At 43.9% G+C, this 21,483-nt stretch overlaps 1 long non-coding RNA gene across 9 annotated transcripts; it reads left to right on the forward strand.

The window, feature by feature from the left end:
• Positions 1-2,675: 2,675 nt before the first annotated feature.
• LOC123123934 (uncharacterized) lies at positions 2,676-8,856 on the forward strand. 9 transcript variants are annotated; one of them, XR_006460901.1, is made up of 10 exons: positions 2,680-3,243; positions 3,399-3,502; positions 3,899-4,011; positions 4,138-4,225; positions 4,414-4,512; positions 4,619-4,687; positions 5,315-7,009; positions 7,438-7,525; positions 7,686-7,733; positions 8,419-8,856. It is a non-coding gene; the product is annotated as an uncharacterized lncRNA (long non-coding RNA). The 9 variants fall into 9 exon arrangements; XR_006460900.1 differs by having other exon boundaries at positions 2,686-3,243; positions 5,934-7,009; XR_006460902.1 differs by having other exon boundaries at positions 2,676-3,243; positions 4,138-4,512; positions 4,619-6,476; positions 6,942-7,009.
• The last annotated feature ends 12,627 nt before the right edge of the window (positions 8,857-21,483 follow it).

The raw sequence follows: 21,483 nt of genomic DNA on the forward strand, positions 1-21,483 counted from the left end.
AAGGCCACTAGACAAGATGGAGGGGGGAGTGAGATGACTGTTGTCCCTCCCCCCAACTTTGGATCTGATTCAGCAGCAACAGTGGTTCGGGCCGCTGCTGGCATAAATCGCTCAACAAGGAGCAATAAGCTCTCCGGGGGGAGGAAAAAGATCTGAGTTCTGCTAGTGATAGAGAGACTGAGATCAACTGAGGCAAAGTGATACCTCAAGGGACTAGTGGCCCTGGCAAGGGGGGACATGATGATTTTGGAGAAGGGAATAGGTTGGTGCAGAGTAGTGGAAGGCAAAACAACGGGGTCTTGCAAAAAGAAAATAATGAAGTTGGTAAATGATGACCCACAAGCATATGGGATCAATTGTAGCCTTTTCAATAAGTAAGAGTGTTGAACCCAACGAGGAGCAGAAGGAAATGACAAGTGGTTTTCAGCAAGGTAATGTTTGCAAGTGCTGAAATTGTAAGTAACAGAGTAGTTTGATAGCAAGACAATTTGTAACAAGCAAGTAATGGTAGTACTAACAAAAGTGCAGAAAGGTAGCCCAATCCTTTTGAGGCAAAGAACATGCCAAAACGGTCTCTTATGATAAGCAAAGCGTTCTTGAGGGTACACGAGAATTTCATCTAGTCACTTTCATCATGTTGGTTCGATTTGTGTTCACTACTTTGATAATTTGGTATGTGGGTGGACCGGTGCTTAGGTGCTATTCTTACTTGAACAAACCTCCTACTTATGATTAACCCCCTCGCAAGCATCCACAATTACGAGAAAAGTGTTAAGAATAAATTCTAACAATAGCATTAAACTTTTGGATCCAATCGGTCCCTTACGGAATAGCGCATAAACTAGGATTTAGGCATCTTTCACTCTCGCAACCCATCATCTAATAACTACTCCACAATGCATTCCCTTAGGCCCAAATATTTTGACATGTAGTCGACGTTCACATGACACCACTAAGCGAATCACAACATACATATCATCAAAATATCGAACACATATCAAGTTCACATGATTACCTGCAACATGATTTCTCCCGTGATCTCAAGAACAAAAGTAACTACTCACAAATGATAATCATGCTCAAGATAAGAGGGGTATTTAGTAGCATAATGGATCTGAACATATAATATTCCACCAAATAAACCATATAGTAATCAACTACAAGATGTAATCAACACTACTAGTCACCCACAAGCACCAATCTATAGTTCCGGTACAAAGATTGAACACAAGAGATGAACTAGGGTATGATATGAGATGGTGATGTTGAAGATGTTGATGGAGATTACCCTCCCCAAGATGGAAGAGTTGTTGGTGATGATGATGACGATGATTTCCCCCTCCGGGAGGGAAACTCCCCCAGCGTAATCGCTCCGCCGGAGGGCAAAAATGCTCCTGCCCAAGTTCCACCTCGAGACGGTGGCGCTTTGTCCCGAAAGTCCTCTCCTTATTTTTTCTAGGTCAAAATGACTTATGTACCAGGAGGGGGGCACCAGAGGTGGACCGAGGGGAGCACAACCCACCAGGGCGCGCCTGGGCTCCCTAGCATGCCAGGTAGGTTGTGCCCACCAGGTGGGCCCCCTCTGGTACTTATTTTCTCCAATAATTCTCATTTATTCCATGAAAATTCCTCGTAAAGTTTCAGCTCATTTGGAGTTGTGCAGAATAGGTAGCCTGGCGTAGCTTTTTCAGGTCCAGATTTTCAGCTGTCGGAATTCTCCCTCTTTGTGTGAACCTTGCAAATTATGAGAGAAAAGGCATTAGAATTACTCCAAAAAGCACTATTATGCATAAAAACATTATAAATAACAGTAGATAAACATGATGCAAAATGGACGTATCAACTCCCCCAAGCTTAGACCTCGCTTGTCCTCAAGCGAAAACCAAAATCAAAAAACATGTCCACATGCTTAGAGAGAGAGGTGTCGATAAAAACAAAATACAGACATAGTAGCATCATGTAACTTATTATGACAACAACAAACTTTAACATAAAACTTTTATCATAGAACTTCTATCATAGACTTCTCATGAATAAGTAACAATTCATCACAACATCAAAGTATAAAGCATAAACTCTATTGAAAACCAACAAACTATGTTCTCAGTTAACTTTGCAACTACAATTCATCATCTTTTCAGGAAGGGTCACTTATCAGAGCCTTTTTGGCATGTCCACATACTAAACCATCATATAGTCTTTTATGATTGCTACCACTCACCGCATACACATGAGCAGAATGTTTCAACCGGACACATAGAAAGATAGGGGCTGATAGTTCGCCTCCCAACGTGTTCACCTCAAGGGTGATGTCAAGAATAATTACTCATGCTACCCATATTCAACTGGATATATGTGCCTAGATCTTTCCTCACCACATGATGCTTGCCAAAAAAGAAATAAAAAGGAATAGAGAGAAGAACTTTGACTCTTGCATGAAAGTAAATACATTTAAACCAATAAAGAGGCTAGCCAACTCTGTCTCACAGAGCTCTCCCGATGCAATGCATTCTTTGCCATCCGATCGCTGTAAATTTCCCACCTCCTTTCCTCTCAGCCGTTTGATTTTGACTGTCTGTTTCACCTCATTATTTGTTTCACGCCTGTATCACCGATGGGCCCATTTGTTGGTGGAGTAATTTTGTGTTGGCTGGGTGTGAAATCGAAAGGTGTGATTGGTTGCTCCTGCCCGCAGAGCCTATCGGGCAACCTCATGAACCCTAGCCCCAATCCACATCCCCCACGCCCCTCACTCGTCGCTCCTCCCCCTTCCCTCGTCTACCGCCTCGCTCCCTCGCTCTCCTCCCTTGTCGCCGCGGCCTTCACCCTAGGAGCCCCGCCGCCTACTGCTCCTCCTCCACCACCTCGCCTTCCCATTGCTCGCATGCAAGTCGCCGCTGTCGGAGAACACGGGAGTGCTGGTCTTCAAGTTGGGGTGGTTAGGAGGGCTTCCCAACCTGATGGCGCCTCCTCCTCATAGCGTCGTCGCCCGCGCCCCTTCTTCTCCTTCCTCCTCCCTCCTCCCTCCCTCGTCACTACTTCCACCAGTCCCCTCCTTCCCTCGTCCGTGGCCGCTGCTACCGCATGAATCTCCCAGGTCAGGGAAAGGAAGAAGGCCTCGGCGAGTCTAAGCCTACGAACAAAAGCAGCAGGGGTAGGTGGAGCAGCTGATGTGGATGGGGTCGGCAGTTGAGGGAGGGTTGCTGAACAAATCAGCAGGAGCAAGAGCTCGAGAAGGTTTAGGTTTGCCTCTACATCCTCTCTCTCGCCCCCACTTTGTCTCATTGATGAGGGCGCCGATTGCAGGGGTGCCACTTTGTCCCATCAATTGTATAGCCTCTAGCAATGCAATTTGACCTAAAGTGGTCACTAAGGCATTTGTATTCTTTGATTTGAAGATTGGATACAAATGGTTCAGCAAAGAGGGAGTGTGTAACTGCATCAGAGATAAGGCCATGGAGTAAGAGTGTGTGGCTAGGCTGTGCAAATTTTCTCCCTGGAGGTATGCCTCCATCTCGGTGGGACAAGGATCGACTTGTCTGCCATAGATTTACTTCCTTCGCTACACAATAGTTAGATGTGTTGAGTATATAGTCCTGATTCCATAAAACGAGAATATGCAGTCCCATCTGATATGTTCAGTTTGGAGGGCCCGATGGTGGTAGTTATCATGTTGTGTCTGTTCCATGATATCTTCAAATTGTTCACGTGTAAATCTAAGGCCATTTGCTGCCTCCTTAATTTATGGGTCTATCTTATGTAGAAATTCTCTCATTGTTAGATTGGTTTGCTGCCTCCTTAATTTGATCTAAAGTGGTCACTGAGGCCTTTGTATTCTCTGATTCTTTGATTTGCTGATGGTATTGGTTTAGATGTTTCGTTTTGCTTTCATTCGTAGGCAGCAGCGGAAGTGGAGGAACCCATCCCGGTCGAGCCCCCACCCTAACCTCTCTACCTCTGCAGAGGAGAACCCCATGAAAGCTAAAAGTTTGTGGAGGAGTGCTGGCACAGGTGAGCATCTTCCTATTTTCCTCAACTTCCATGGTAACCTGTGATTTTTTTCTTCCAGTTTTTTAGAGGGTGTTTCAGACTCAAGATTGATCTGGTAGTGCACGTGGTATGGTGTGCCATGAGCAGGAATATCTGATCTGCGCCATGACAATATGGGCTTGCTGCAGCCAGGCAGTTCTTCGGAGTATGGTGCTTTGATTTGGTTCCTATGGTGGTATCTTCTCTCCCTTCTCCCTCCTTTTATTTCTTACTTGATGCTTTGATATGTTGTATTGGCTTAAATTATGTACTTAGTTGAGTCCTACTTGTTTATTGAGATGAACCATTTACAAAGTTGCAGTGTTAGTTTCAGAATTTGAAATGACATTGTTGCCTTTAGAGTTTGAGATGAACCGTTTTCAGAGCACATATGGAGAGGCCAGAAGCAGCAGGGGTCGGCGGAGCTGCGGATGTGGTCGACAGAGCAGTAGCGGTAGGAGCAAGGAGCTTGAGATGGTTCAGGTTTGCCTCCACTTCCTCTCTTGTTCACTGGTATACAGCTAGGTTATTATATATAAAAGTTGTTCATTCTTATACAGCTAAGTTTTTGCGGCATTTTGCATTGTAGGAAAAGTGCCTACAGAGATTTCAGAACTAGATAGATGTGCCTTATGATAGTATTGCTAAAGAACATCAGGTATGAGTAGATGGCACTGCCACCTATGTGTTTGATTTTTGTTTGTTGTGATATTCAGGGCACCCCATATTGTTGTGATGTAAAATGAACACACAATATTCCTATTAAAATAGAAAGACAAGCCTTGTTCTCTCTCTGATTATAAGGTTGTCCAATGCTGATTGACATTGTATACGTGTGATACCTAACAAATTGACTATTCCCATGTTTGCTTTAGTAGAACATTATACTCTGATGTTTCTACATTCTGGTGAGACGTATAGTTGCCTTCTCTACGATATTTACTATGATTTATAAAGCTTTTCAATGGAGAAATATAATACTTTATGGGCCAGTAATGCCACCAAGTAATGGCAACCTCACCTGCAGAGTAAACAAACTTTTACTACTTGCCTTTCTTGGATCTACTACAATTAATGCCATTTTTCTTACCTCTAAACTCTTCTACATATTGGTTTGGCTATTTTCCATCCATTATATGAAAGATAGATACCCATAATTTCCCATTGGCACCCCCTATGATCCATATTTCCATGTTATAGACTTGCAGAAACACATGGTTATGCTGCTGTGATTTGGTCCATCCTTGGTATTTTGATTCGTGGTGATCTCTCGTCTGTTTGTCAGATGATGCCACCAGGAGGGCTGCCGGCCCAAGACTAAAATTTGGAAGGCACAGAAAGATGTCGTTTCAACTCCATCAAGTGCCAGCCGAAGGATGTTACTCGTCGGTGCTGCGAAGGCCTTGCGGTGTGGTGTCGGTCGTTCACATCTTAAAGCATCTCCAACAGCCGCGCTAAAATGAGCGTTGCGCCGCAAATTTGCCCTTTTTAGCGTGCGCGCAATCAGTAGAGGGGATCCAACGGACGTGCAATAAGTGCACGCGGGGCATATAGAGTCAGGCGCGCGGTCCGAAACGCCATCGCGCGCTGTGTATTTGGTGCGCCCGCTTCCGCGCGCGGCACACTCGAGCGCTTGCGCTGCACTCTCTCCGCCGCGCCACCTCCGCCCTGCACGCGCCGCCGCCGGTGAATTGTGACCCAATGGACGCCCGCACCGGCACCCCCCTCACCCCTTCCTATAGCCGCGACCTCTCCCACCGCCACCGCCGCCGTCGCCGCCGCTGCAAACCCTAGCGCGGGGAGCTTTGGCTTCGCCTCCTCTAGCGAATTGTTTGTGTGATTTAAATTATATGCCATGTCTTTGTTTTGTGATGTTTGAAATTCATTTTGTGTCCAAAATGCAGCATATGGCATGCGCCGTCTGCTCGCACGCGCTGCTGGAGCTACTCGCATGCGCTGCATTTTACCGCGGCTGCTGGAGCCAGCGCTGCCCGCCTCGCCAAACCAAGCGATGGGCACGCTGCATACTGGTTTTTAGCGCGCCGCGCATTGGGCGGCTATTGGAGATGCTCTTACAGAATATATAAATGACCAAGAACATCATGTCTGCATCATATGAGGGTATTACCGGTGAGGGTATTTCTTGCTTGTGAGCTTAGGCTTGATTCTGAAGTTAAGTATTAAGATGTTAGGGTAAATTTTTATCAAAGCTTGCTTTGTCTATAGTCATACCTAATTGAGTTTCTTCATTTCGGCATTTCGTATACCTATATTGTTACTTCCCCTAGAACCTGTCTATGTTCCCCTAGACACAAGTGGAATTATTTGCCAAGCTACAACCCATAGCAGAACTCTTGCTGGGCATGAACTCAAACATACCTATTGCTACTCCTTGGTTCAAGTATGATGATCCGCAAGGTTGCTACTTTTTAATTCTCATCGATAAGGTCCGTATCTTTCCTCCCCTCTTGGATTGTTGCATCCTTATTGTGTCTCATCATTAAGCTGGCGCATATAAGTATTAATTTGTTGATTTCTGCTAAAGTACCGCTGAAAATTCAAATTCTATATACTTTACTTTTGGCTATACATAAGAATACAGTACACACATTTGATTACTGATTTATTGTGAAGACACTATTGTGCATGTTTTTATGAATGCAGATTAATTAAATTCTATTGCTTTATGGTGACAAGAGTATGTTGATTATAATGATATAATCTTAAGAGATTTTCAAGTGTAACCTTGTAGCAAATTATCTTCTAATCCAAAGTCCACATCATTATTTATATTTAACACAAATGTGTTCTATTATACTCCCAGTCTCGGTACATGAAGGCATCATATTACCCCTGCCCCTTCTATGTATTTTTTATTTCTTTTGTATGACTGTACTTAATGGTGCTTGCAGGTCCATGGGCATTGTTAGAATGGTCACTTTATGGCAGTATCTCATTTTTAGATCTCATGTTCCTCAAGGTAATGGACAGGAATATGTTTTTGGTAGTATGGCAGAATTGGCAGTCCTTAGTCCAAATTTTGGATAATGTTAAACACATGTTGTGCCGAATTGGCAGCCCTTCATCCGAATTTTCTTGATAATGATACACCATTTGGCAATAGATTCTCTACAAAACTTAAAATCGACTATAATGATACACCATACTGATGCTCTAAATCATCCTCACGAAAAAACATCTTAAGTTATTGCTAAAACCTAATTTTATCATCAAAGCGTAACATGGTTTTCATTGGAACTTTCTGTTACCAAATTTAAATGTGTGTGTACATTGCATTGTACAGAACAAGCAAGCATTCTTTTTATTATCATTATAAAGAGTGTTAAATTTGTTACCATATGTGCTTGCCCATAATTAAACTAACTAAACCATGGGTTTTCTTTTCAGTCCGGACATGGATTTAGCGGGTCTCTGCGTCATTGGGCGCAACGGGTTCACTACTTTGCTAAATATTCCACTTTAACTTTAGTGATTGGTTAGTTATTCTACTTCTTTTGGCTAAATGTTCAGGAACAATCGCACATCTGAAATAACTAATCGACATTGATTTTTGCTAAATATTCCACTTCTTTTGTCAGTTTGTAGTTGATTTCTAGCTATGATTTACATATTCTACTTCTTTGTCCAACCCATAGCGTGACTGGAGAGCGACGTAAGCGATGTCGACCGTGGCCTATGCCCAGGTGATCTCTCCCGTTGTTCTTCTCTTTGATCCTGCCCTCTACGTCTCCTGTTGGCGGCCCATATATGGCGTTTACAAGGATGTCGCCTTTGGCATGGCGTCCTTGCTGCCACAGTAAAATTTGTTCAAGTGAGAAAGCTTTGAATAGTAGAGCCCTCCTTTATTTTTTCCATGGGCAGAGTGGGTGGAGGTACAGAGCCTCAAGATGTCACAAAGAATCTTATCTTTATTTCATAGTGAACTTAGAAGGGTTTTCTATCTTAATATGATAATGCAGGCTTCCTTACCTTGACCAGAATTTAGCGTTTTGTTGCTCCTTACCATGCAATGTGGCTTCAGCACCATTTTTAAAATATAAGCCATCATTTGTGCCGGTCCTTATCAAAGGGGATTTTGATGTTCTCGCTGAAACAGAGGACTTGAATTGATGAATTCTAGGATTAGTAAACATTAGCACAATCCTGATTATCCAGTTGAGAAATCTTATATTTTAATTGTGATAGGTAATGTAGACTACAAGAGTTGTCTTCTAAGTTTTGCAAATTCTTCTGTTAGTAGCTAATGCTGTTTAGAAATTTTGATTTCCCTTTTTGTTGTAGCTCTTCATTTTCGTCACTAGTTTACATTTATTTTGTATCTTTCTCATTCTGTTCATAACATTTTTTCATGTTTCTTCCTTTTTATAGAGGTATTTTGATGTTGTGTCGAGAATTTTGGCTAATTGACGGCTCAAATGATTACAAGCATATGATCTTGTCAGCTTGAGTGATTCCGGGCATATCAACTATAGGCAAACGTGACATAGAAGATTCTTGCTTTCCTTTTTTTGTTTTGGTTAAATTGCAGTCAAGCTACTTACATACGACTCTTATCAGGGCATCTCAGAATTCTCAAACGGAGCTGCTTCTGTTTTAGCCTGATTTACGTTTCTACTGTAGGTGTAGCTCTATGACGGTACAAACTTTTTGCAATGTTGAAGAGAAGAACAACGTGTTACCTGTTTATGCTTTTAATATGGCTTGATAGACAGGCCCTGTTGTGGGACAGGAACCTAATATTGTTGTTTTTAATGTTGGAACAAATGATCATTTGATCTATGTGCAATTGCATTGGCTATTTCTCAACCGGTGGAGATCGAATTTATAATTATATTGACATGCCCCCTATGCTTCCTGTTATTGGAGTTGCCTAATTATTGTTATCTACTCCCTGCGATCCAAAATAAGTGTAGTGGTTTGAACTACAACCACGACACTTACTTTAGATCGAAGGGAGTACCATTTCTTTCTTGTGCAGTAGTATACTCCTTATTATTCTATAAGGCACTATGCAGGACTTTAGAAGATTATTAACATTTCCAAATTCTACTTGAGTTGTATGGTCTATACATCTTATATAAATATTTTTTTTTGCAAACTCAGATTTCTCAGTGTGATGACCAGATTTTCAACTGAAAAAACGCTTCCTTAACAGGTCTATACATGTTATACAAATATGATTGTTTTTTTAAACTTAGATTTTTCAGCGTGATAAACATATTTTCAATATAATATGATTTAGCACACATGCTTTCTATTACCAATTATACAAATGGTTGTTTTTTCAAACTCAAAATTTTCAGCGGGATAAACATAATTTCAATATAGCATGATTAACACATAGGCTTTCTACTACCAACATCGAATATGTCCTTACAAAATGAAACTATTTTCATCGACAACATGGCTTTAGGGGGTCTCTGCGCCATTTGGCGCAACGGGTCAACTAATAGAACCTATGATATTTTCAGTATAACACGATTTAACACATAGGCTTTCTACTACCAATATCGAATATGTCCTTGCAAAATAAAACTATTTTCATCGACAACATGGCTTTAGGGGGTCTCTGTGCCATTTGGCGCAACGGGTCAACTAGTAAAAGTAAAAGATAGGATCTTTGCAGAGGGGAGAGGAGGTTGCCATGCGCTTTTTGTTTGTATGCTCAATCCCTTAGTGCAAGAGAACGTCACATTATATTGCCCCTTATGATGGAAACTTTATTATGCAGTATGTCACTTTTATTCTTCTTCATCACACGTTCGTACAACATTCAATTTTCTCTTACACTAAATGATATAAAACTTTTAGAAGCAATTTTTATTGACTTATTGCACCAATGACAACTTACTTGAAGGATCTTACTCAATCCATAGGTAGGTATGATGGACTCTGAAAACAAGATTTGGGTTTAATGGTTTTTGGATGCACAAGTATTATCTCTACTTGGTGCAGAATTTTTGGCTAGCAAAGATAGGGGGCAAACACCACATGTTGAAGGATCTATGACAATATAGCTTCTATGTGAATATGAACAAACATAAATCATTACGTTGTCTTCCTTGTCCAACGTCAACAGTTTTGACATATAATATTTTGATGGGGGCTCACAATCACAAAAGATTTCCAAGATAGTGTATTTTCATGTGAATCTTCTCTTCCCTTATTCATTCTTTCATGAATTGCATCATTGACCAATGCTATGTTTGTCAATCTACAATAAAATTTTCTACTTATACTTTTCCTTGTGTGATACCATTACTTACCATAAGATTAGATGATCTTTTTCATTTATTTCCTTTCTTTTTATTGAAACATGAAAGTAAAGAAAGCAAAACTCAAACTAAGATTTATTATAAATCTCACACACGATTACAAGGATAGATCACTAAGCAAACTCTTGAAAAGAAAAGATCGAACTAAACTTTTATTCATCTAAACAAAAGATAACTATGGATCGAACTAAGAAAAGTAAAAGCAAAAGATAATGGAGGTGATACGATACCGGGGCACCTCCCCCAAGCTTGGCAAAAGCCAAGGGGAGTGCCCATACCCGATAATTAATTTTCTTTGGTTGATGAATAAGGAGGTGGTGGTGAAGTGGTAGCGATCTTGTCCTTGGGTTTTCAGGGCAGATGCTCACCATCATAAGAGGAGGAGTGAATCTCTCGGGTCCTACAACTGGCAGCCAAACTCATACCTTTAAACCTTGCCTCATATTCAAAGACTTGGTTTTGAAGGTCGTAGATCTGGCTTTGGAGAAAGCTGATTTGCTCATTGAAGGAGAAGACGATGTCCTTCATGGACTTGCCATCCACCTTGAGATCACGGGTGTAGTCCGCGATCATGAGGTGATTGCTGTTGAGTCCACGTTCCACCATCCCCTTGCACCGGAAGACTTCCTGCTCCATAGCTTCAAGCCTAGCCTCCAGGGATCCAGTCCCCTTGGGGCCTTGCACATCACGGATGTGGAGCACCCCCTCACGCTTCTGGATGGCTTCAGGGTGTTGCATCACCTCCTGCAAATATGGGTTGATGACATTCTCGAAGAATTTGTCCTTGGAGGAGCTTGAAGGGGCCATGGTGGATTAGATCTATTAGAAAATAACAAGGAAAGAAAATAGAGGGTTTTTCCGCGATACAGAGGTCAATGGGTTTGGGGTGTATATAAAGATTTTTTATCTTGGGAAACAAGCAAATGAAGAAAAACGGAGACTGGAAGGTACCCGAGGTGAGCAGAACCCACCCGGGCGCGCTTGGCTTGCCAGGCGCGCCCTGGTGTCTTGTGCCCACCAAGGGTGCCTTCCTGGTTGTTTCTTATTTTTCTAATTTTTGTTATATTCCAAAATAGACAGAAAATATTTTTGCACATTTTTCGGAGTATGTTTACTGGCCGTATCACGTACCTCCTCTTTTTCATGATTCTGGAGTGTTTCCGAAGGTTTCTTTTATGTGTTCCTCTGGTGTCATAGTTTGGATAATATTGCTTCCAACATTAATGGGTGTACCTGAGGTAAAATGTTTTAATCGTTGCCCATTAACAACCTTTGAGTTAGTACCTTCGGTATTATTTATTTTGATAGCTCTAGATCGATAAATTTCCTCGATAACATAGGGTCCTTCCCATTTGGAGAGGAGTTTTCCTGTAAAGAATCTAAAATGAGAGTTGTACAAAAGAACATATTCTCCAACTTTGAACTCACGCTTTTGGATTCTTTTATCATGCCATCTTTTAACCTTTTCTTTAAATAGCTTGGCATTTTCATAAGCTTGGGTTCTCCATTCATCTAATGAGCTAATATCAAATAACCTCTTCTCACCAGCAAGTTTGAAATCATAGTTGAGTTCTTTGATTGCCCAATATGCTTTATGTTCTAACTCAAGAGGCAAATGACAAGCTTTTCCATAAACCATTTTATAAGGAGACATAACCATAGGATTTTTATATGTTGTTTTATAAGCCTGAAGTGCATCATCTAATTTCTTAGACCAATTCTTCTGGGACCTATTGACAGTCTTTTGGAAATCTAATTTTATTTCTCTATTGCTAAGTTCAACTTGACCACTAGACCGTGGATGATAGGGTGATGCAATTCTATGGTTAACATCATACTTGGCAAGCATTTTACGGAAAGCACCATGAATAAAGTGTGAACCACCATTAGTCATTAAATATCTAGGGACTCCAAACCTTGGGAAAATAACTTCCTTAAGCATTTTAATAGAGGTGTTGTGATCAGCACTAATGGCTGGAATAGCTTCTACCCACCTAGTAACATAATCAACATCAACTAAAATATGAGTATACCCATTAGAGGAAGGAAAAGGTCCCATGTAATCAAATCCCCAAACATCAAATGGTTCAACAGCAGAGAATAATTCATAGGCATCTCTTGACACTTACCGATATTACCTATTCTTTGACATTCATCACAAGATAAGACGAACTTACGAGCATCCTTGAAGAGAGTAGACCAATAAAAACTAGATTGCAATACATTATGAGTAGTTCTGTCTCCTGCAGATGTCCTTCATAAGATTCAGAGTGACATTTGAAAGAACATGCGGTGCCCCCATGTTTGGTTTTGGCAATTGATCACAATCTCTATGGACTAATGGTTGCCTTGAGTTATATTTGAAGGGTTTGTCCATAGGCTTTTCTTGGAGTCCATTTGTTGGTTTCAAGGAGAGTTTGTGATGACCAAGTTGCTATTAAGGAATTATCCAAAGATTGGTCTTATGAGTGTTGAGCTTATTGCAAGCATGTCTTGAAGAAGAAGATTGTGTGATCATTCATGTTTACCTTCAAGACATCATCCAAATGAAGAGAGTTGGAAAGATTCAAGGTTGATCAAGACTAAGTCAAAGAATGAATCAAGTTGATCAACACACAAAGCATAGAAGATGTACCGAGAGGGATCAAGCGATCCCATGGTATGGTAAGCATGGTCAATTACGCTTTGTGTACTAACCCATGGTCTTCGTGTGAGTTCTTTGTGGGGTTAGGTTGCGGTGTGCAAGCTCAAGTAGAATCATCACGAAGAGATCATATGCTTGAAGCTTGCCGTCCATTGTGGCGACAATGGACTTGTGAAGATGTGCAGAAGAGTGGCTCACCCATAGTGGAGTATGGGGGAGCAATCAACTAGTCTTCTTTGAGCCAATGCAATCAAGAAAGGTTGTCCAACTTGAGGGAGTCAAGATTGTCATCATCTAGCTCAAGTGGACCATGTGCAAGGCAAAGGTTTGCCCTTGATAGGTTTTCTATTTTACCGGTCTCACGGTAGTTGTGGGAGACCGGGTTATAGGATTGATTGCTGTACTATCAATGGGGGCTCTCAATGAGCTGCTTGATCGTATCGTTCGTAGAGAGCTCAAACCATTGCATCCTTGCATCATCTTTTTGGTTCTTGTTTGGTTCTTCTCCTTGTGAGATTTGGAGCTTATGGTCATTTTTATGACAAGCTCGAGTTCATCAAAAACGGAGTTCAGATGCATCTTCTATGATGTTTTCGATGTTGGAGGGTATGCCGGTTCTTATCAGTTGGAGGTTTCACTCCTTTGTTTTGATGCTACTCGTCTTGCTCTATCCAACAAGCTTGAGTTTGCTCAATTCGGAGCTCATTTGCAGAAGTTATGGCAGTTCTGGTTTCCTTGGAGTATTCTTTGTTTTAGCGGTAGTGGCTTAAGGCTGGCGCCAGCGGTAGTACCGCGGTCCACAGCGGTAGTACCGCCGAAGCTCCCCAGCGGTAGTACCGCTCTCAGAGCGGTAGTACCGCTCCAAGCGGTAGTACCGCTCTCCGAACGGTAGTACCGCTTGGGGTTTTTCGGCCGTAGTACCACTGTGCGTCTGGGCTACTTCCGCCTCGATTCTCGAACGAAGTTTTTCGTGTCGGGTTTTGCGGCACTAAGGGCGGTAGTAGGAGCGGTAGTACCGCTCTTCCCTGGCGGTAGTACCGCCCTGGGGTCAGGGCCCTGGCAGCGCGGCAGTACCGCTGGGTTGAGCGGTAGTACCGCCCGGAGCGGTAGTACCGCCCTTCCCTAGCGGTAGTACCGCTCTGTGCGGGGCTGGTGAGTGGGATAACGATTGGATTTTCCCCCACCTATAAAAGGGGGTCTTCTTCCCCAATGAACCTTATCCTTTGAGCTCATGTTCTTCCCCCATTGTTGACCTTCTTCGAGCTTGCTAACTCTCAATCCCTCCATGGATTCTTGCTAGTTCTTGAGGGAAAAAAGAGAGGAGATCTAGATCCACGTTTCCACCAATCACTTTCTCCTCTAAGTGAGGGGAACCCCTTGGATCTAGATCTTGGAGTTCTTCATGTTCTTCTTTCGTTCTTCCTCTCATTTTCCTCCCTAGCATTAGTTGCTTTGGTGGGATTTGGGAGAGAAGGACTTGGGCACTCCGTGTGCCCTTGCCATTGCATTTGGTGCATCGGTTTGAGTTCTCCACGGTGATACGTGGAAGTGAAGTTTGAGAAGCTTATTACTCTTGGGTGTTTGGGCACCCTAGAGATTGTTCCTCTTGGGTGCCTTGGTGCCCTAGACGGTTGGTGGTGTTCGGAGCTCAATCATTGTGGTGTAAAGCTCCGGGCAAGCGTCGGGGTCTCCAATTAGGCTGTGGAGATCGCCCCGAGCAATTTGACGGGTACCGGTGACCGCCCCCAAGGGTTGCTAAAGTGTACGGGTTCGGTGACCGCCCCCAAGGGTCGCCATTTGTACGGGTTCGGTGACCGCCCTCAAGGGTCCCTTAGTGGAATCACGGCATCTTGCATTGTGCGAGGGCGTGAGGAGATTACGGTGGCCCTAGTGGCTTCTTGGGGAGCATTGTGCCTCCACACCGCTCCAAACAGAGATTAGCATCCGCAAGGGTGTGAACTTCGGGATACATCATCGTCTCCGCGTGCCTCGGTTATCTCTTACCCGAGCCCCTTTACTTATGCACTTTACTTTGTGATAGCCATATTGTTCTTTGTCATATATCTTGCTATCACATAGTTGCTTATCTTGCTTAGCATAAGTTGTTGGTGCATATAGGTGAGCCTAGTTGTTGTAGGTTTTGTGCTTGACAAATTAACCGCTAGGTTTATTCCGCATTTGTTCAAGCCTAAACCGTAATTATTTTAAAGCGCCTATTCACCCCCCTCTAGGCGACATCCTCGTTCTTTCAACATTTTTGTAGGATTTATTCCTATTCATGCTCAGGTACACAACGTCTAATAATACCATCACTCCTTCTTTATAAAGATGTGGGTCATCCCAAAAGTAATGTCTTAAATCATAGAAGAATTTTTTATTTTGTTGGTAAGTGAAGCTAGGTGGTATGTATTTAGCAACAATATAATTAGCATAGTCAACATACCAAGGAGTATTATGAGAAACATTTATTGCAGCTAACTATTCATTAGGAAAGCTATCATTAATAGGTTGTGGGTCATCATGAATATTTTCAAGCCTAGACAGGTTATCAGCTATGGGATTCTCCGCTCCTTTTTTATCAGTGATATGCAAATCAAATTCTTGTAGTAGAAGAACCCATGTAATGAGTCTAGGTTTAGCATCTTTCTTTTCCATAAGATATTTTATAGCAACATGATTGGTGTGAATAGTCACTTTGGAACCAACAATGTAAGATCTAAATTTATCACAAGCAAACACCACTGCTAAGAATTCTTTTTCACTAGTAGCATAATTCTGTTGAGCACTATCTAAAGTTTTACTAACATAGTGGATAGCATTTAGTTTTTTATCAACTCTTTGTACTAGAACAACACCAACAACATAATCACTAGCATCACACATAATTTCAAAAGGCAAGTTCCAATTAGGTGGTTGAACAATAGGTGCAGAAATTAAGGCTTTCTTGAGTGTTTCGAAGCCTTCTAAACAATCATCATAAAAAATAAATGGAGTATCCCTTTGCAAAATATTTGTAAGAGGCCTAGAATTTTTAGAAAAGTCTTTCATAGATCTCCTATAGAAACCAGCGTGACCAAGGAAACTATGAATATCTTTGATATCTTTAGGACATGTCATTTTCTCAATTGCATCAACTTTGGCTTTGTCCATCTCAATACCTCTTTCAAAAAAAATGGCCCAAAACAATACCTTCGTTAACCATAAAGTGGCACTTCTCCCAATTCAAGACAAGATTTGTTTGCTCACATCTCTGCAAAACTCAATCAAGATTGCTTAAACAATCATCAAAAGACTTCCCATAAACAAAAAAGTCATCCATGAAAACCTCAACAATATTTTCACAAAAAACAAAGAATATAGCAGTCATACATATTTGAAAGGTAGCAGGTGCATTGCATAAACCAAAAGGAATATGTCTATAAGCATAAGTTTCAAAAGGACAAGCAAAAGTGATCTTTTCTTGATCATGTTGGGAAATGGGTATTTGTGAAAAACCAGAATATCCATGAAGGAAGCAAAAATGTGTGTGATTAGGTAATCTTGCTAGAATTTGATCAATAAAAGGCAGAGGGTAATTATCTTTTCTAATTGCTTTGTTTAATTTTCTAAAATCAATTACCATTCTATAGCCCGTGACATTCTTTGTGGAATAAGTTCATTCTTATCATTAGGAACAACAGTAATACCTCCCTTCTTAGGGACACAATGAATATGACTTACCCATCTACTATCAGCTATAGGATAGATTATACCTGCTTCCAGAAGTTTCAATATTTCTGTTCTTACCACTTATTTCATCTTAAGATTTAATCGACGTTGGTGATCAGCAACATGTTTAGCATCAGGTTCCATATGAATCTTATGCTGACATAGAGTGAGACTAATGCCCTTAAGATCATTAAGAATATATCCAATAGCAGCTCGGTGCTTCCTTAGAACTTTTAATAATCTTTCTTCTTCATGTTCTGAAAGGTTAGCACTAATAATAACATGATATATCTTGTTCTCATCAATATAAGCATATTTTAAAGTGTCTGGCAATTGTTTTAATTCAAACACGGGATCATCTTTAGGTGGAGGAGGACCTCCTAGAGTTTCAATAGGCGAATTGTGTTTAAGCAGTTGTTGTTATTCAAACAAGATTCTATCTATTTCATTTCTTTCATGCATATGCAAATCATCACGATCTAGAAAATATTGTTCTAAAGGATCAGTAGGAGGTACAACAATAGAAGCAAGACCAACAATTTCATCCTTACTAGGCAAATCTTTCTTATGAGGTTTTCTACTAAACTTAGAAAAATTAAACTCATGAGATTCATCACTAAAACTAACACCGACAGTTTGTTTCTCATAATCTATTTTAGCATTAACGGTGTTCAAGAAAGGTCTACCAAAGATAATTGGATAAATGTCATCTAGTGGGGAACCAAGAACAAGAAAATTAGTAGGGTATTTTATTTTTCCACACAAGACTTCAACATCTCTAACAATCCCAATTGGTGATATAGTATCTCTATTGGCAAGCTTAATAGTAAGATCTATGCATGTCTTCTATTTCAGCGGGTGCTATATCATTCATAATTTCTTAATATAAGGTAAAAGGAATAGCACTCACGCTAGTACCTATGTCACATAAACCATGATCACATCGATCTCCTATTTTAACTGAGACAACAGGCATGCCAACAACAGGTCTATGTTTATCTTTTTCATCATGTTTGGCAATCCCAGCAGCTTCATCACAAAAGTAAATAACATGCCCATCAATATTATCGACCAAGAGATCTTTAACGATAGAAACACTAGGTTCTACTTTGATTTTTTTAGCTGGTTTAGGTGTTCTAATATAACTTTTGTTGACCACAATTGAAACTTTAGCATGTTCCTTCATCCTAATAGGGAAAGGTGGTTTTCAATATAAGCAGTGGGAACAACTGGATCAACATTATAAATGATAGTTCCATCCTTAGCTTTTACCGGTCCTTTGATTTCTTCTTTAATTGGTGGGTGATATTTGAACCACTTCTCTTTAGGAAGATCAACATTAGTAGCAAAAGATTTCACAAAAGGAGGCTACTATCTTAGAGTCAAGTCCATATTTAGTCTTAAACTTTTGAAAAGCATCGGTATTCAGAAAAGATTTAACACAATCAAACTTCAGCTCAATACCTGACTGTTTACCTTCATCGAGTTCCCAATATTCAGAGCTGCATTTAATTCTTTCTAAAAGATCCCACCGAAATTCAATAGTCTTCTTCATAAAAGAACCAGTACAAGAAGTATCGAGCATGGATTGATCATTACGAGAAAGCCGAGCATAAAAATTCTGAATAATATATTCTCTTGAGAGCTCATGATTGGGGCATGAATACAACATTGACTTAAGCCTCCCACAAGCTAGAGCGATGCTTTTGTCGGTGTTCTGGGAACAGGGGTCCCCAGACCTGCCTGCCTGTGGCCTGCGGCGTGGCTCAAGTGGTGGCCCAGTACGACCCATCTTCATCAGCACAAGACTCAAGACACTCGCGAGGGGCCAAGCCTCGCGGGGCGGAGGACACAAGGCTACATCAAGAATGGCCTCACCAGGCAGCCTCACAAGGAGGCGGAGAGATCAAGGCGGGGTACCTCGCGAGGTGCTCATGACGCAAGCCATGACGATCAAGACTAGGCGGGCGCCAGCCTGCGCAGCGTCCTTGTTTCCTCTTTGGTGCAAAGGGGACAAGCACAGGCGTGGAGTAACGAGGCATCTGGCAAAGGTTGCCATTTCAGTGCAACGAGACCAAGACCAGCAGAGCGGCGGGATGGAGGTCATCGTGGAGCCCAAGACGGCGTCATCGCCAGTGCCTTTGGCAGGCGAAGACCAACTTTAGTTAGGATAACTTGTACTGGATGTTTCCCTTCAAAATGGCCATTGTTGGCGCCCTTCCCGCTCAATATTTGGGAAGAGGACCAGGGCCTCTATAAATAGGCCTAGCCACCACACAATAGGGGCATCTGAGAGAGTGCTCATTCGACTGAGGGGCGATCGAACTCACCCAAGCAGTTCATCGCACCAGCTCAAGAACACCTCTCGCGAGGCTGTTCATCCCTTGTACTGTTCACCATCAGCCCCTGAGGCAATCCACCACACCACACACTGGAGTAGGGTGTTACACCACAACGGTGGCCCGAACCAGTATAAATCTCGTGTCCTTTGTGTTGTTCATCCTTTAGCTTAGATTCTCACGAGGCGATCGGACGTAGGTCGGTAGGGGAAAGATCTTCATGCACACCCCAGAGTTCGAACAAGGGTCTGCTGGAACCCAACATCCGACATTTGGCGCGCTAGGTAGGGGGTGCGCCGGAATCTTTCTTCCGCCGTTTCGCGTCGATCTTCCGTCGTGTCCATGGCAGACGCTCGCCGGGCTCGCGCCGAGCGTCGGGCTGCTCTCGCCGCCCGCGTCACCCAGATGGCTCCCGTCGGTGGGTGTCCCCATCGTTCCCCATCGCCTGCCGCCAACGCCGCCGCCGGCTCGGTGGGGAACGAGCAGCAGGCCTCGTTGTTGCATCCTTCGGTGCAGTGGGAAGGCCGCACCGCCACTCCATCGCTGACTCTAGCTGGTTCGTCGTCCCACGCCCGTCGCGCCCCCACGGATGTGCACGCTGTGTTGCTCCTAGCGCGTGAGCTCCTGCACTACCGTCCCGTCGACGACCTCTATGAGGAGTGGCTCGCTCGCATCACCGAGCTCATCAGCGCCGCAGGGGGCTCCCCTGCACCATCAATCTCGCTGCCTCGCCCTCCATCCTGCGTGGGAGGCGCAGATCAGGAGGTGCCTCTGCCACTGCCTCCTCAAGACAGTGCCCTGGTTCCAAGGCGCGCGGCCCTAGGAAGAGACCCACCGCGTCCAGCGCCAACGCGACAAGAAAGGAGCTGCCAAGAAATCCCTCGTCCCCAAGAAGGTGCACGCGTGCTCCCGACACCAGTGCGCCACGACCGCGTTCCCGTGCCAGCTCGTCAAGACCCTGCGTTGCTCCAGGCATCGGCGCGCGGGAATCTCCATGAGCAAGCACCACATCAGCAGAGAGCTCCGGTAGCCACCGCAGGCTGCCATGCCTTCACCATCGAGCTACGTGGTGTCGCGTGGCCAGGCAAGTTCAAACCTAACTTGCCTCCTCGCTACGACGGCACCGCTGACCCCGCGGAGTTCCTACAGCTCTACTAGTTGGGCATCGAAGCCGCCAACAGGGACAAAAAGGTCACGGCGAACTGATTTCCCATGGCACTCAAGGAGGGCGCCCGCACCTGGCTCCTGAACCTGCCTCCTGGCACGATCTCCTCCTGGGACGATATGCGCACTCGCTTCATCACCAACTTCTAGGGCACTCGCGACCGTCCGCCGGCTGTGGGTGACCTGCGCCGCATCAAGCAGCAACTCGGAGAGACCCTGCAGAAGTACATCCAACGCTTCAACAACGCTCGCCTCAAGATTCCTAGGGTGACTGAGGAGGCCATCATCTCGGCGTTCTCTGATGGCGTTCGCAACGTCAAGATGAAGGAGGAGCTGGCGATCCACGAAGATCTGTGTATGTCTCTGGAGCTGTTCAACCTAGCGACCAAGTGCGCAAGAGCTGAGGAGGGACGCCTCTCCCTTCTCGAGCTCCCAGCCGCCGACCCCGAAGAGAAGAAAACCAAGGCCAAGGATGGTAAGCGCAAGGGAGTAGCTGTGCTCGCAGCAGAGCCGGACACAAAGCGCGGCAGGGACCAGCCAGAGTCATCCAAGGGCAGCCGGTACTGTGTGTACCACGATCTCCACACCCACAACACCAACGGATGCCAAGAACTCAGGGTTGTGCGAGAAGGCCGTGTCGGTTGACGCCCCGAGCGCATCGATCGGGGCTACGACCAAGGCGGAGCAAGAGGTGGAGGATGATGGGACGACCGTGGCCCTCGCCAAGGGTGGTGTGACCGGCCTCGCGAGGACCGCTGGCAGGACCAGCCTCGCGAGGGAGCTTGGAGGGATCAGCCTCGTGAGGATCGCCCGCAAGGCAACGCAGGACTTCCCCCTCTGCCACCGCCACCAAGAAGGATTGAAGACCATCATCAGGACGAGGGGGCTGGGGGCTTCCAGGAGCCTCGTGCAATCACTTGCATCTTGGGCGGTGCTCAGGCCCCAGCCTCTCAGCGCATCTTCATGCAGTTTGCTCGCGAGGTGAATGCAGTCCTTCCCAAGCTTGAGGCCATGCGCCCTCTCAGGTGGTCCGCATGCGCCATCACGTTCAGCTCAGCGGATCAGCTCAAGTGCGTGGCAACGGCCGGTGTCCTCCCGATGCTCTGCTCCCCAGTCATCAGCAATGTGCAAGTTACAAGGACCCTCATCAACGACGGGGCAGGGCTCAACGTCCTGTCCGTCAAGACGTTCAACAATCTTCAAGTACCATACGATCAGCTTCAGCCAACCAAGCCCTTCTCAGGAGTCACTAATGGCTCCACTGTCCCGATAGGGTAGATCCGCCTCCCTGTCACCTTTAGAC

The sequence above is a fragment of the Triticum aestivum genome, chromosome 1B (genome assembly GCF_018294505.1).
Source record: "Triticum aestivum cultivar Chinese Spring chromosome 1B, IWGSC CS RefSeq v2.1, whole genome shotgun sequence".
Taxonomy (NCBI): Eukaryota; Viridiplantae; Streptophyta; class Magnoliopsida; order Poales; family Poaceae; genus Triticum; species Triticum aestivum.